Raw genomic sequence first — 15,742 nt, forward strand, 5'->3', positions numbered from 1 at the left:
CAGCTGATTTGAAAGCATAAGTATCCAGAAACTGTCAAAATATAATCTGTCAATCCTCGTTTGAAATACAATAAATCAGACTCTACAGGATGATATGGAAAATACTTTGTAGTAAGAATGCCAAAAGTAAAAAGTACTAAAATTACTTTTAGTAAAAAGAAAGTAATAAGGAAAAAGAAAGTAAAAAGGAGATAATTTGTGCTCTAAATAGTTTCAAGAATGTCATAGATTTTTGCCAATTGAAGTTAAGCTCTTGTAGCACAAAGTTTACATAGCCATGCTGTGGATTTACAGCGTTTTACAATCAGACAGCTTGGACTTCAAAAACTCCTAGTTGCATGCATATTATCTGAACACAGACTCAGATAATTAAAGATTCCTGAATTTAAAAAGCAAGGCAAATAAGTAAATGTGTGAGGAATACGGACCAAGACATCTATGAAATTATCAACAAACAGCAACTGAAAAATGTATTAGCTTTTAGTGTTTGCTCTACCGCCTATCACAACTTCAGTCTGTACACATACTGATTTAAACAGAGCAGCACCAGAGCCTCCATGCATGAAGGTCCCATCCAGGTAACAACCGTACAAGTGTAGTCTTCATTTCCTGTGATGACAGGTTTGCCTTGTGACATAGTGAAGTTGTAAGGATAAATAATTATTTTTTTGCCCCTGTATTCTTTTAGTTCAGTTATTGCTTCTGAAACCATTAAAACAAATTTAATGTAACTATTTTTTTATATGTTTATACATAATTCATGCCAAAGTGCATAGAATTTTACTGCATATAGTACAACTCCAAAGCCATAGTTGAATTATTTATCAAATAAACTGAGTTTTATATTGCTCTAGGAAGCAGAATGCTTCAGAGAGCCTTCAGTATATATTTGAAGGCTGAGCACCCATTAAAATATCCTAAAATGTATTTTCTCCTGCCAGCTGTATTGACTGATCAAGAGGAAGCACAGCTTTCGTCCTCCTCAGGTCCTGTGGAATCTGCAGCCAGTCAGAGAGAAGCAGAAGTAGCCCACCTTGCAGACTCAAGAGCTACTTTTTCACCTGTTTCTTACATGAAAAGGGCAAGTAAACAAAAGCTGCCTACATCTTTCCTCTAAAAATATATAAAAATATATCCTTACATTTACATCCTGTAGCCCCCATGCACAACATGTTCATCATTACTTTTAATGAGCATTCTGTAAGCCCCTTTACCTGTAACTGGGTTTTCTCATGAGGATCACAATCACGAAGATTTTCAGGTATTTTAAAACTAGTAGGGGTTATTTGCTCACAACACAATAGGGACAGAAGATGAATTTTTGTTTTGATACTAATACTTCCAGGAAAGAGAAATGCTGTCCAGTAAGGACAAAAAAAATGGTTGAAATGACATATTTCTACTTAAAGAGTTGGTTTCATGTTGATTTTACTATCTGAATTCATGATATGCTTTCTACAGTTCTCTGTTATTTCATTCAAAAAGTAATTGCCATCCATTTCTCTAATGATGATTCCAGAAACCTATCTGCACTTTTGATTCAGCATTGTTCAAGTTCAACAAATATTCAGAAAAAAATGTATTCACTGTAATTAATAGATTGCAAATGAAAGTACTTAAAAGGCAATTTTTACCAATTAATGAATTTACTGAATATTTAGGAAGTTTTTTTCTCATGATGAAAAACCAATAAAAAGTACCTTGAAATACAGTTCTGAAAAAAAAGATCAGTTCTGGAAGGTTATTATTATACCAGTGTATTCCATTTGTGGTTTCCAAAGTTGGAAAACTTGTAACAAAAATTTAATAAAAGCAATTGCTTGGGAATTATATTTGTATCAAATATGAAAACATATTAAAAAAGTGAGTGAGCACCAGTAACTTGGAGCAAAATACCACAATATTAAACCATATTCAGATACCACACACTTGTAATAAATTGATGCCAAAAGTAGTCATGCACCATTTCCAGCATTTAAAAGTTGTTACAAAATACCAAATTATACTGAAAGTACTGTGATGTTTTTAAGTGTGGTTTGTAAGGACAGAAATATTTTTAGTATGAATTTCACCTGCAAGGCTTTATGAATCCCTGCACTGTGAAATTATTCTGTTATTCCAAAAATGTATTTTCTCCCAAAGGCTTCCCAGAAGTGACAAGCCCTATCTCACAGTACGAGAAGAGTTTGGGCTGAGAAGTGAGGACTCATTGCTCACGGGCTTTCTGAGAACCCGATTTCTGAGAACTGGAGTCAAGGAATCCTTGATGGCTCTTTTTACTGTTTGCTGCTGCATCTAGCCTACATTTAGAGAAACTTGACCCTTTCCTTCCTTTACAATGGAAGACATTATAAGTTTTTTATGAAACTGAGAGGCTTGTGCAAAGGCTCCTGAGGACAAACAGTAGGAGAATGGAATCAGACAGGACTGCCGTACAAGCAGGTAGGAATTTTTCAACTTTTTTTTGTTTGTTTTTTTTTTTTTAATAAATCAAGTTACCTATAGCAGCAAAAATTGCCATTCATCAGAATACTTATTTAGAAAAAAAATCTCAGGTCCAGGATGGCATTTGTGGTAGAAAACTAGGCCTCTCCCAAAACAGCCCGTGACTTCATGCTTAGACAATGCTCTTAATTCCAAATCCTGCTCAGCCTCATCTGGAACAGATTTCAGCTCAGATGAGCTCTGCCTCAGCTAAGAACATTCGTTATTTAGCTATATGGGTATATTTCCACAGTTTCTACGAGAGCTAAGCTACTTAAACACCAATAGAATTTAATTTGTGAGTAAAGAAGAAAAATGTTAGGGAAATGGGAAGTAATGTGACTAAATAGGAATTTTTATTTCCAGTATTCACATCTTAGAAATATTTATAAAACCCCAGAACTGAAAACATAAGTTAATGGAGGTAAGAAGAGTGTGTCTTAATCCTTTTCACAAAGGTCTTATTTAAACTGTTATAGCCTCAACCTCCCTATATTCCACAGCAGTAAAATTTCTACTTGTCCTAATGATTTCTCTGACAGTGCACACGCTTGAAAACTCATCTCTTATTGTTTCAGGATAACTTAAATTAGCGGAATATAGTATTGTTGGATAGCGTTTCATAATTAAAAAGCCTGCTGTATCAGGTTAAAATCTTGATCTCTTAATAGATAATATTATCAGAATAATCTCACTCTGTTCACCTTTACCTCTCAGAAAGACTCAGTGGATCTGTCAGAAAAGGTTGCTGTAGCAGTCAGACTTCTCAAAGATAGAAACTGGCAGGTTTGATTTTCCAGTTTTTCAAGTGATCTGATAGCAGTGTTTACTAAACTGTTGATATTTCACAAATCTTCCTGTCAGGCTTCAGTTCCTCACTAAATTTCCTTGACTCTGCTAACTGGTACCATTATTTTGTAGTCATAACTGGAAAAAGGAAGTCATACACAAAATATTCAGCATGTGAACTTCATGTAGGTTGTTTTGAAGGACTGAAAAATTACATCTATTTTGTCTCCTTTTCTAACTGTTTGTTGCATTAATGTATTACATTTATACATAAGCATCTCCTACAATATCTCCAAGTCATTCAAGCCCACATTTACTGTTAAAGTGCAGTGTTTCTATCAGACTGGTGGTAGAATCCTAAGAAAAGGAAAGCTCCTGCAAATAAATCATATTTCTAGTTTCATTCAACTTCTATCTTAGATGAGAGTAGAGATTAGATCTGACTTTGATACAATACAGTAATTTAGAAAGAGTTTTAATTAGCAAATGCTTAATAGCTTTTAAGTATTGCTGCAAGGTATTTTTACAATAATGTCTTTTGTTCATTTTATAGAGTTGGAGATGATTTTAGCTTGTAAAGTAGTTTAACAAAACAAAAAAACCCTCAAGACACATATTTTTATATATAGATACATATTTTTTCCATACTATTTTGTGCCAATGTACAAATTAATACCAATGGTATTAAACTGGGAATGATGTTGACTTCTTATGATTCCACAGGAGAGCAGAATAAGACATAGCAAGATACAGTACACATTCCTATTTACCTTTTGTTATCACAAAATACACCTTATCATAAAGGATACCTTAAACATGAGCATGAGCAATTGCAGAATAAACAATGCTAATTGTTTATTTGACAATCCCTGTGCTTGGACTTTGTAATGTTCACACATCTTTTGTGAAAAACCCACCAGCGTCTCTGACCCTGAACATTTTTTAGCACCTACATTTTCCATAATTACTTCCCGATAAGCTATACTATTCCAAGAAAGTATTTGAAAATATGTTAATTTTTTTTCTTTTCTTTCTGTCCTAATTGTTGTATTGTCCAAATATCATTTAATTGCAGTTTAGGAATAAACTGTCATTTCATAATTTTAATGGTCAAAGGTATACGTTATGAACATTGTTTTTTCTTCAGAACTTAAAGGCTATACTCAAAATCTCTTTAAACAAACAACAAATTATGGAGTACAGATCTAATCATTCACTGACAGATATAGTATCACTTTAATCAAAGTGATTTAGTGTCAGGGATTTTTAGCATTGCCTAAGATTTTCATTGCATAGGTAAAAAGGGAGATTCTCCTTCTGTATTTCAAAGAGATTTGAAATTCACATTCCATTTTTATACTACAGGGTATAGAGAGCTTGTATACATAATTAAGACACTTGGTTAGCAGATGTATGAAGAATTTAAAAAAAGAAAAAAGATATCTAGGATAGCTAGATCCCATAACCAGAATGTCCATTTTTTGGAGATAAATCTGATAGCATAACTGAATGAGATTTAGATGGCATATGAGACATGAATTCCATGCCAGATTGTGACAACATTGTGAATTTTTATTCAGTGAGACCAATACCTAACTATTATTCACAGAATTAGTAAGGTTGGAAGAGACATCTGGAGGTCATCTAGTCCAACCTCCTAAAGATTTCCTGGTGCTGGTTCCACTGGGGCTTGAACTCAGGACCTTCAGCATGTAAAGCAGATATGATAACCACTATACTATCCCTCTTCTTCAATTAAAACTTTTAAATTGCTATGATGCCAGCCTAAATAAACTGGTTAGAAATCAATAGCACATCTAAACCTCCTTCATCCTTTTGAGTATATTTCTTTGGAAATAGTATAGAAGCCTTTTACTTTAGCCTGAATGTACTACTATTCTTACGTTGCAGGTCACTAGAACTAATTTACAACTCAAAAGAGACAGATGCAATATTTAAAGGAATAATCCAATATCAAACGTGGCAAATCAGATGAAATATGAACAGAAATCAAGATCATTTTGTCTTCTGTTATCTTCCGAGTGCACAATCTCCCATTCAGTCTTACCAAGCCTTTTCCTACTGCCCTGCAGTTTTCTCTTGCTTTGCGCTGAACTTGCCACAATTCCTTGCAAAATATTTACTTTTAGATAAAGAGAAGGATGTTTTGTGAGGGTAAATGAGCAAACTAATTTTGGCCTCTCAGTTGAGTATGTCTCAAGGAGTCATTGAAGTTAAACGTTAGTGATGATGCAATTATATGTATACATAATGCACAGAAATCATGTTCTTCTGAGGTATGTTACCTGGTGAAGGATAGAACAAGTCTCTCTGGTGTCTAAAGATCACCAGTGAGCACTTTGAGACCATGACGATCTGTTATATACTGCCTGAATTGAAAGAGAGCGCTATGTTTTTACAAAGAGGGGAGGCAAATAGGTCATATGGTGATCAAAAGTAGCCCCAAATAGATGAAGTGATTATTTATGTCCTTATTCACAAAGTGTGCTTTTTTTTTTCTCTCTGTCTTCTCTCTCTCTCTCTCTATATATATTTTTACAAAGATCAATATTCCTGTCCAAGTACAGGAATCAAAGTCTTAACTGTTCTTTTTACCTTTCCATTCAAAGAAATACAAAAATGAAAACTCTTTGTGGTATTCTGAGGGTTCCATTTTAACCTCCAAACACTGTTTATGTCTACAAACTCAATTATGACCACTTTAATTCTGAATCAGTAGCTACAAAGAATTAATGAGCTTTAACTAATCCACTTCATTAGTCATATTCCACCATTAACTAATTTTCCTAACTGCGCCTACATTGACAAATGCTTAACATAGACTATGAAATTGATAGAAAGCCTTTTACCAAAATATAGAGTGCCAATTTGCTTAATTAGGCACAGAGAAACAAATGCTGTTACAAGCAAGTTTCTACCAGGCAACATTATTTTTAGAAATTTCACATGCAAAATGTACTAAATATGTGGGAAGGACTTATAAATGGAGAGGATGCAAGGATGCTCATTAAGTCTTCAGCTGTACATGCTTTCACTTGGTTTAATGTGTGAAAAATAAGGAAGATGAGATAAACAATGAGAAGGTGACATAAAGCATAAAAGGAGAGCAGATGGCAAGATGGAAAAGCAAAGAAAAAGACAAATTATGGTAACTACATATCCAATTACTGATCTGCATATTATACAACTCAGGGAAGTTATCAAAAGTACAAAGACTTTAAAATCTTATTGTAATTACACAAATCCACATAAAAATTCTTTTTGCAGAGGGGCATACAGAACAAGGAATAAAAGGTAATTTCAGAGAAAATCACTAGCAAAAATTTAATGACTTATTAATCTAGTAGAGTTTAAATATTAGGGATTGTGCAGCATGCAAAGCAGTTACCTAGGCACTTGGATGTTGAGTTGGAATTCCTGTAGAGGAACGGAAGAAATCTACACAGCAAAAGAAATTATAATGAGTTGTCATTTACAAATACAGCTCTTCTCATGCTTACATTGGGACTCATTTATTCGTATTTAATAAAATAAACAACAGAACATCTACAGAAGGGTTTTCAGAGGAAGAGGTAAAGAGAAGAATATGGGTAAGTCAGCTGTGAATCTGAAAAGGGACTTCACTGACCATTAAGGCAGCTTAGAATGTCTAACTCAAATATCTCTGCCTAGAATGTAGCCTATGTGCTTTGCTCGGATGAATCCCACCCAACATACCAAGAAATAAAAAGAGGAAATACAAAAAAGTCTAGTTACATGAAAAAAACTTAGTTTTTTTAGATAAGCATTTAATAAAGATGGAACTTCTAATATCAAACTATGTGCATACCTTTGGGTTACTTTTATATTTTGGGATATATGAAAAAAAAACCCTTCATTCTTGGGAGATTAGAAACCACTGGGGATAGATACCAAGATCACTTCCAGACTTCCTGACAAAAATCTTCATTGTCACTTACGTCTTTACTTTCAGCTACAGAAAAAAAAAAAAAAAAAAAAAAAGACACTATTATGACTTCTGTTAATTTAAAAAAATATATTACTATGTTTTGTTCAACGTATCATAAGAGTGCCAGGAATTTTTTAAAGACAATTTGTAACATATAACAAATACCTGCTTTGCTTTTGTAGATTTATAATCATTTCTTGGGGGTTCCCCCCCCCCACCCCAAAATAATCCTCTAACAATAATGAACGTTTTATTTAGAAAAGATTTGCATTTCTGCTGATTTCTGGTGGACTCCTTGGCCAAACTATTAGTGCTATTGGACTGGAAACTCAAAAAAGATAAATGTATTTGTGCCATGCTGATCTGTGAAGTCAGACTAGGCAAACAGCAGCACCATCTACTGTTTAGATTGTAACCTCAGAAACTCCTAAAAGCTGGATCAAGGTACTTTGTTATGATTTGCAGTGGAAAATCCACACAAAGAATCACTTTCTCTAACTGATAGATACAATTTGCTTTAAGAAATTGTTTAAAAGCAAAATTAAAAAACAGACAGCTGTGCAAGTCTGAGACGATTGTCATCCATTTCTGCATTATTTTTTCATGCAAATTATTCCGATAATGGAAATAAGAAATCTAAAAATGTTTTAAATTAAGAGAATAAAGTGGAAAGGCAACTGCTTTTACAATCAAAAGGTTCTTTGATTTGTCACATGATTTTGGAATGAGTCAGCATAGCGTAAGCATCATATACATATGTACATGTATGTGTTCACGCACACACAATATGAAATGGACTTGCAGACTGTTTTGTACTCATTAAATTTATGACTTGATGCAGATGGGTCTTGAAAATTGTGTCATTTTTCAGATTAATAGCTAAAGAACTCCTAATATGTTAGCAGATCTTATCTGAAGGAAATGTTTGTAGTGACATTTTTAATAAGGTAGCCAGGAACAGCTCTTAGCTGGGAGGTAGTGGGTTCCACCCTATGAGAACTTTATAACCCCTTGGTAAAAGCTTTGAGTCTCATTTCATTCTTGCATTAAACAGAGAGGCATGGCACACACTAGGATGGAATATGATGCCCTGGACGTCCCAATGAGAGGTGCAGTGAGCCCTTGCACTAGCCCTAAGTGGGGATTTCCCTGGCTGTATTCCCCCTGCCCCAGGCATGTGGCAAGTCAGGCCCTTAAAGAGGAAGGTATTAGGTCCTTCAGAAAGCAATGATCTTTTGGGGGGAAGGAGGGAAAGGAGGAGGAAGGAAAGGATTTTTGTTTTTGCAATATATAACAACTCTCTTCATCTAGCATTATCTTGATAACAAATATCCTGCAGTGGTCTTGTTTTGCATGCTATTGTTCTCTTCAATCTCCATTGTGTTACACAAGTCTGTTAAACAATTTTCTGTTGAGACCACCACCAGCTCCTAAAGAGACCACTTAAAAAAGTTGCAAGTTTTAGGCTCTCCACCTCTCTTGTAAATTTGTTACAGTATTCCCAGTATTCCAGTAATACACAAGTCCATAAATGTAGGATTCATATGAATTGCTCTGGGCATCTAACTGTTAGGCTTCTAATTCAACCAACCCAGATATCTAAAGAAGAGAGACCATTCAGAGAGTGAGTCATTTCATCTTAAGATATGATGTGAATTGATTTAGCTTATTGCCAATGCATATCATAGTTCAGTTTTCTCTAAACAAATGAATAATTTTTGAATTATTCAGCCAGAATGAATAGGACAGATCTTTTCAAAATGAAAAATTCCAGTTCTCTTTTCAGAACAATGCTTTGTTTCAAAATTTACAACATTTATTTTTAATAAAATAAAGCAAATCTTGACCTGCAATTTTTGGCTTTGGACAGAAAACAGAAAATGGCTCTATTCACTATCATTCCCTTTGAACAAAATGTTTTGGTACACTTGCTGTGTGTGACAAAGAAAACAAAGATTAGCTTTACAGGATGACTGCCAGGGAAGACATATTTTTCCAGCCTGAATTCATCAGTTATATACCACAACAGACAAGCTAACTCTATCTTACTTCCAATTATCAGTGTTACTATGACAATGAGTATTGAAAATAGCTTTTTAACTAGATGATAATATATGAGCATGAACCAAACTTTCAGAGACTGCTACGACAGAGACTATAAAGTTGCTAAAAGGCTGACAATGTAGGATATCTGGAAAAAAATCAGATCAAATGCATGATTTAAATAATCCTCATCTATTCAACCTCAATAGTTGAGGCCTTAAAGAAACTGAGGAGGAATTATCTTCCTCTTTATATTTAGAAGTAACTTAAAACTGTCATCTTTGAAAATGACTCTTTGGCTGTGAATTAACCTGGGGAAAAAACTCGGTCTTATTGTTAGGTGGTCTTGCTCAGTTTTAATGAAAAATAAATCTTCCGGATAAACAGTGCATGGCAATAACAGTGAAGGGTCAAGCACACCTTGTCTATACAGCTTGATGAAAGTCAATTTAAGTGGCATCCAAGTGATAAACTGGAGGTAGGAAAGACAGGTGAACAATCAAAAATCAAAGAAAAAGACAAGCTTTATTAAATACAACTATGAAAAAAAAAAAAAAAAACTATTACATGTAATTCAGTCCTAATCATCATAAACTAGATTTTACCAAGCTATACCACTACTGTTTAAATCAAGTAGAAGCTGTTCAGTCTGTAAATTATGTCATATAAAGTAAGTACATTACACTGGATATGCCTAAACTCAATCAAATTAATTCATGCTTGGAGTGAAGTGGTAAGGTTCAACAAATGTAACCATTTTATAGTAATATACTGCACAAGTGTTAGTCAGTAATAAATCATTGTATTTTAGCACAATGCTTAAAAAATATTTTGCTTTACAGAAGTATTATTGGGAAAAGTGCCCATACATATATTTAGAAGCTTTAGCTCAATCAGCGAGCTACTTAAGAAAGTCAGAAAAGACCATAGAAATAGATAATCTGGCTGATACCTCTTTGCTCAGAGAGGTTAAGAATGTTAGCCTTCTGCCTGGAATGATTTTCTTGGCTAAAAGCAAACAAATACCAAAACTATCTCACACTATTTTTTTTTCCTGACATGGCAGACCACAAGGCTGTGTCTGGAAAATAGTTGTTCAATAGACATCTGGCAAACTATGATCCGGCTTTCCTAATTGTAACTTAGGATAGGTTCTTTGGGACAACTCCTAATTTGTTCCTTCTGTGAACTTATATATCCTGTAACCCATCTCTCTTTGTGTCCCTTTTTTTGGACACTACCTGTGCAGAGAGACTCTACAAGCAGGATATACACAACTAAAAGTATAAAGCAAATATTCATGGTCTATCATACATATGATAGCTACTGTTTAACAAGCTACTAGGCTAAGCTTTAATATGCTCACTGCTCCTTATAAGGCACCCAAAGATTCTTTGCTAGCCAGACAGGTGGTCAGGAGAAGAAGGGTCAGCTCCTGGAACAGAGCCTCAGTGTTGAATTGCCATCTTCTGACACTCTTATTTATTTATTTATTTTATTTAATTTAATTTTATACTTCTCCATGTTGGTGTTTTCCCTTGTCTTACCTCTGTCTGCAGTTTTACCTTTCTTATCTCACATGGTATGAAACCTTTCCTATCTCACCCTGCAAACTTTCTGATATTTTTCTTCAAAACTTAGCTATATTTTCTCAAAAGTATGAGACAAAGTTACGTAGCTGTGCAGTATCAGAAATCGGCCTTGGATCTTTGCAGCACAGGGTTAGAGAGAGAGGGAGTTACATTCTTTTTCAGGATGTGACATGGGATGTAAGGTCTAGGTGGCTAAGACTTAGGATAGGTAGCTACCATACAAACCCATGGGCTTGAATGCCAGCTATTCAACAGTAACTTTCTCTGTTCCCTGGCTTACCCACAAAAGAAAAGCTTATCCTTTCCCTGTGATACACCGCTAGATATTTCTGCAAATCCTGGTACATTGCAATAAGTCATTTTGAATTTTAGTTAGTTTTTAATCCATGTTTGGATCCAAGCCAATTTGAATTAATGTTGCAAAATGCTGCACTAAATCCTTTAATGACATCCATCCAAGATCAGGATCTTATATCCTGTCCATGAAAATAGAGAGCTTATAAGAAGGAGACATTCTGTAGCAGACATATTTTTAAAATATGTACACTTCTGAATAATATGCATCACATTTCTGTCAGCAAGAGAAGGCTTTCAAGCTAAGTTTTACTCTTAATTGTTTTTCCTTATATGCCTTCTCATTTTCTATATAAAGATCAATCTGTGAAGTAAGAATTCAGTCTTTCTGGCAGTAGCCCATCACAGTAATCACATCACTAACCAACTTAATCATCCTGACCAAAACTGTAACAAAGATAAGAGTCATATTACCAAAAGCTCCTTTTGCTTTTGTAACTTAGCCTGTTCAAGCAACTGATTTTAGATAGCTCCAATTAAGTTGTACCTTAACTATTCCCGTGCTCCAAAATACCTGTTCTGATAAACACCATATTGCAAAACTATTTAAATTGTTACATAATCTATGTCAGTGTTGTTTTTGGGGGGAAAAAGGAGGGGTGCATTTTATTCTTAAGAAATTGGCAACTATGACTATAAATGAACAAAGACTAAAAGGTTTGTCATGCTATAAAATGCTGAATATGGACAAATTTATCTAAATATTAGCACACAGCAGGTAAAAGCTTTGAAATTTTAAGGATAAGGGTCTGATCTACCCTGATCTTTAGGAAAAGATAAGAGATGGGCAAGAGATATGGTGTTGAAGAATTAGGCTTATTTGCACTTGCTGCTAAAGAGACGAGTGCAGCTGCAGAGACAGACAGACTCCCCCTCTGTAACAGTATTCTGTCCTTAACAATTACTTACTTTGCCTATACTTGGATCTAGCCCTAATTACGTTTTGTTATCATCAAAACAGAAACCTTAATCTACATTACTAATTTTCCAGTGCATGAATAGACCAGACACAGTGCAGAAGGAACAAGAGGTTACTTCTACACTTTAACAGGTATCTGGAAGGATTTAAAGGTTCCTCTTGACATTTTTCTACCTGCCAAAGCTGTCAACTAAATTATCAATTTAGACAGAAGTGTGGTCTTTACAATATCAGTGCATACTACACATCAGAACAGGAATCCTTGATCTACAATTAAAGCAAGAGTCTTTTCCACAGTTAAGGCTTATCTGGCTTTCTCGTCTACAAGCTCATTCTGTAAGCATGGGGAGACCAGTGCAGGATGATAGAAACTGGGATAGTGAGAGGTCTGGCTACTGTGTGCACTTCAGTAGCCAGAAGATAATACCAGGTTTCCATGTTTTGCAACTCCTTTTCCTTGCAGCTCCATTTGCGCTGCAAGCCAATTAGTTGTTGCTGTTGCTGCTGCTTCCTCTTTCTGCTCCCACAAAATATCTGCAGTGAATCTCAGTGTGAATAAATCCTCAACCAACAAAATTTCCTCTCCTTTTGTAAAGTATTAGAGGACTATTTATGAATATACAGAAAATTCAAAGAAAATAGAACTTTATACACAATCATTTTAGTTAAATTTCCATCAGTTCCATGAAAACTGTTCTTCTGTTTCATGATAAACTGAAATTTACTTCCAGTGGTGAGTCAGACTGCTTTCCTCACTTCTGTAAGAAAGCTGGATGCAGAACTTTCTAATTTTGCAGAGATATATAGGCAGCCCTGCATGCAGGCAATGCAATACAGCAATTTTTGTTTGGGGATGAGCTTATTTTCTAACTACATGTATATCACAAGCAGGTTTAATAAAAGTTAAGAAAAGACTGTGGCAAACAATGACTTCAAGGAAATCAGCGCTTATCTATGATTACATAGTAAAATAAGAAGTTCCTTTGTTTCTGAAACGCTTGCCATTTAAAATTTTCCTTCCTAAGCCAGGAGAGAAACAAAATATTTTATTGAATCAGCTGAAGTGACAACTTCTATTGCTAATCATGGTAATCATTTAAATTAACATACGAATGGGATAAAAAGACAGTAGTAACAGCCCCATGAAAAGGGTGGAGAGAAGAGAAAAAAGGAGTCTGTTAGTGGATGGTATACTCAGATCCACTTTCTTCTCTTGTGTCTAGTTTTCACAGATTACCATTTGTGAGAAAGTGTCAGAGAGCCACTCTTTATGTTCCTGTGAAAATTGGGCCTGAACTCGCAGATATTCCTGCATTGCTCTAACGAGAGGCATACCTTAGGATTATGCCCTTCCTTAAAAATAAGATTTTAACTTGTGAGCTAGATTTAGCACTAGCTATCCTATAGAAAAAAAAATCCAAGGCAACTGGTAAAGACTCAAAATAAGCAATTTCAAAGTCATATTAAATAAAAAAGATGCCTATAACATTTCCGTATTTTGTAAACATACATATTCTTATCTTTCTAGTGAGTCATTTAATATTTTTCCTCACACTGATAAGAAATACGTACATCAGTGTCTTCCAGTGCTAAAACTTGCAGAAGTACATTTGTTGTTCTCATTTCTAATCAAATTACTGATAGCATACACATATACATATAAAAATGAATTTTCTTGTGATTTACTTTTTAAATATTGCATTTATGGCTTCAAAATTCTGATTCATAATAGGATAGCAGGTGCAGTTCCAGCTTATGCTACAATAGGCTTTGTAGTCTCTATACAATGAAACATGTTTTGCATGATTCCATGTAGAAATTATCCTACAAATTTTTATTCACATACTTTCTACCTTAGGATACCACCATTACAAATCAATGAATAGTTGTAAGATGTTAGGGGTAAATTAATTACTGAAAAAACATGCATAATTTTTATTTACATATTCCATTTCTCACAGGCATGTTTGATAAGCAGTAAGTTAAAAGTCAAAGACCCTGCAAATGTTCAAATCTCTGAAGGTGGATATTCTTTAATCACACACTATCTGAAACATTAATTTGAAGCACAGATTAATACTTTATCATTATTTATTAAGCAAGTACTTTAATGAAAGAATAGGAAATGTAACAGTTGAAAAAAGGGCCAAATTAAACTGGATACAAGTTTCTCAACTTGTTTTCAGCATTCCCCTCCAACAGGCATTTGCCTTGTTTCAAGATACTTGTTCACCTTAAACTGTGTGTAATTTCAAGTGTACCCCAGCACTTCAAATGTTTTAGGTCTAAATTGTTAAAAAAGCAGCTCCTTTGAGGACACAGAGTATTTTATAACGAAAATGCATGTATTTATAACTTTCAGAAAATAACAAGACACTACATGTGTTTTAATTGTGTTTTATTGCATTTTTCTGTAAGTAACAATAAAACTAAGATTTCTATCCATTAAGCCATTTTTTAAAAAATTGCCAAAATTAATCAATTCCACTTTGCATGCTAGAAACTAAAATCCATTAACCCCATTTTGCGAACTGAAAACCAAATTCCAGAAAGACAGAGGTCAAAGATAGCAGCTTTACAAGTATAGCTTTCATAAACTATTATTGTATTTTACTGGACCCATTTTCAGTTCATTGCAATAAACACAACCCCGGTTCCCCTAAGGCATCCCTGAAATGACATAGCTCCTTATCTTATATTGACATTTTAGTACTTTAGAACTGAACTGGAAAGCCAAAAGTACACTAGAAGGATCACGTCTCGCAGGGACTTTTCAACTCTGTATTACTGGCTCTGACTTAGCTCAGATCAGCAATGGTTGAAAAGTGATTCTGCACAGTGAGCTGTTGCAATTTATCTTCATTGCTAGACATCCAACAGGGGCATCTACCACTGAGTGTCACAGCTGGGATTGATCTGGCCTACTTTCAGTGTCTGCAAGCTAGGTGTCCCTAGCTAAGCTAGCTACCTTGAAATCCTTCTTGATCTCTGGACAAAGACAACTACAGAAAGCAGTTCATTCCAGGAAAGATGCCTAATGTCACAGCTGCACACCCACTTTAAAACAACCCGAAGCTATCCAGCAGGTTTTCCTCACAAAAATAGCTGCACCTCCGCGTATCCCGAAGCAGTGCCAGCCCCCTCCCACGCACCAAGCACAGAGGTCACGCAGGCCAAAGAGGCTCATAAGCTACCACGACTATTTCCGTCCCGAGGTCGCTCTTCCAGCCACAAACCCCTTGGCAGCGCTAGGTGCCGTGAGAAACGCCCCTCCGCGGCCAGGCCGAACAGCGGAACGGGGCCGCCCGCAACCCACTCCGCGACCAGCCGCCGCGCCCGCCGAGGCAGCGCCCGGCGCGTCCTAACGGCCGTCGCGGTTACCCGTTGTCCCCCTCCCCCGGCCAGCAGGGCCGCGCGAGCTGCAGCGTCACGGCAGAGGGGCGCAGGGGCGGCTCCCGGCGCTGCCAGCGCCCGCCGCTACCGGGCCGCCTCGGGAGCGCTTCCCGCCACCCCCGCGGTGGGGCAGCGCCTGCAGCGCACAGGGCGGGGTTCATTTTCCGACAGTCTCGCGAGCTTTCGGGCGGGGAACGA

The sequence above is a fragment of the Rhea pennata genome, chromosome 1, assembly GCF_028389875.1.
Source record: "Rhea pennata isolate bPtePen1 chromosome 1, bPtePen1.pri, whole genome shotgun sequence".
Lineage (NCBI taxonomy): Eukaryota > Metazoa > Chordata > Aves > Rheiformes > Rheidae > Rhea > Rhea pennata.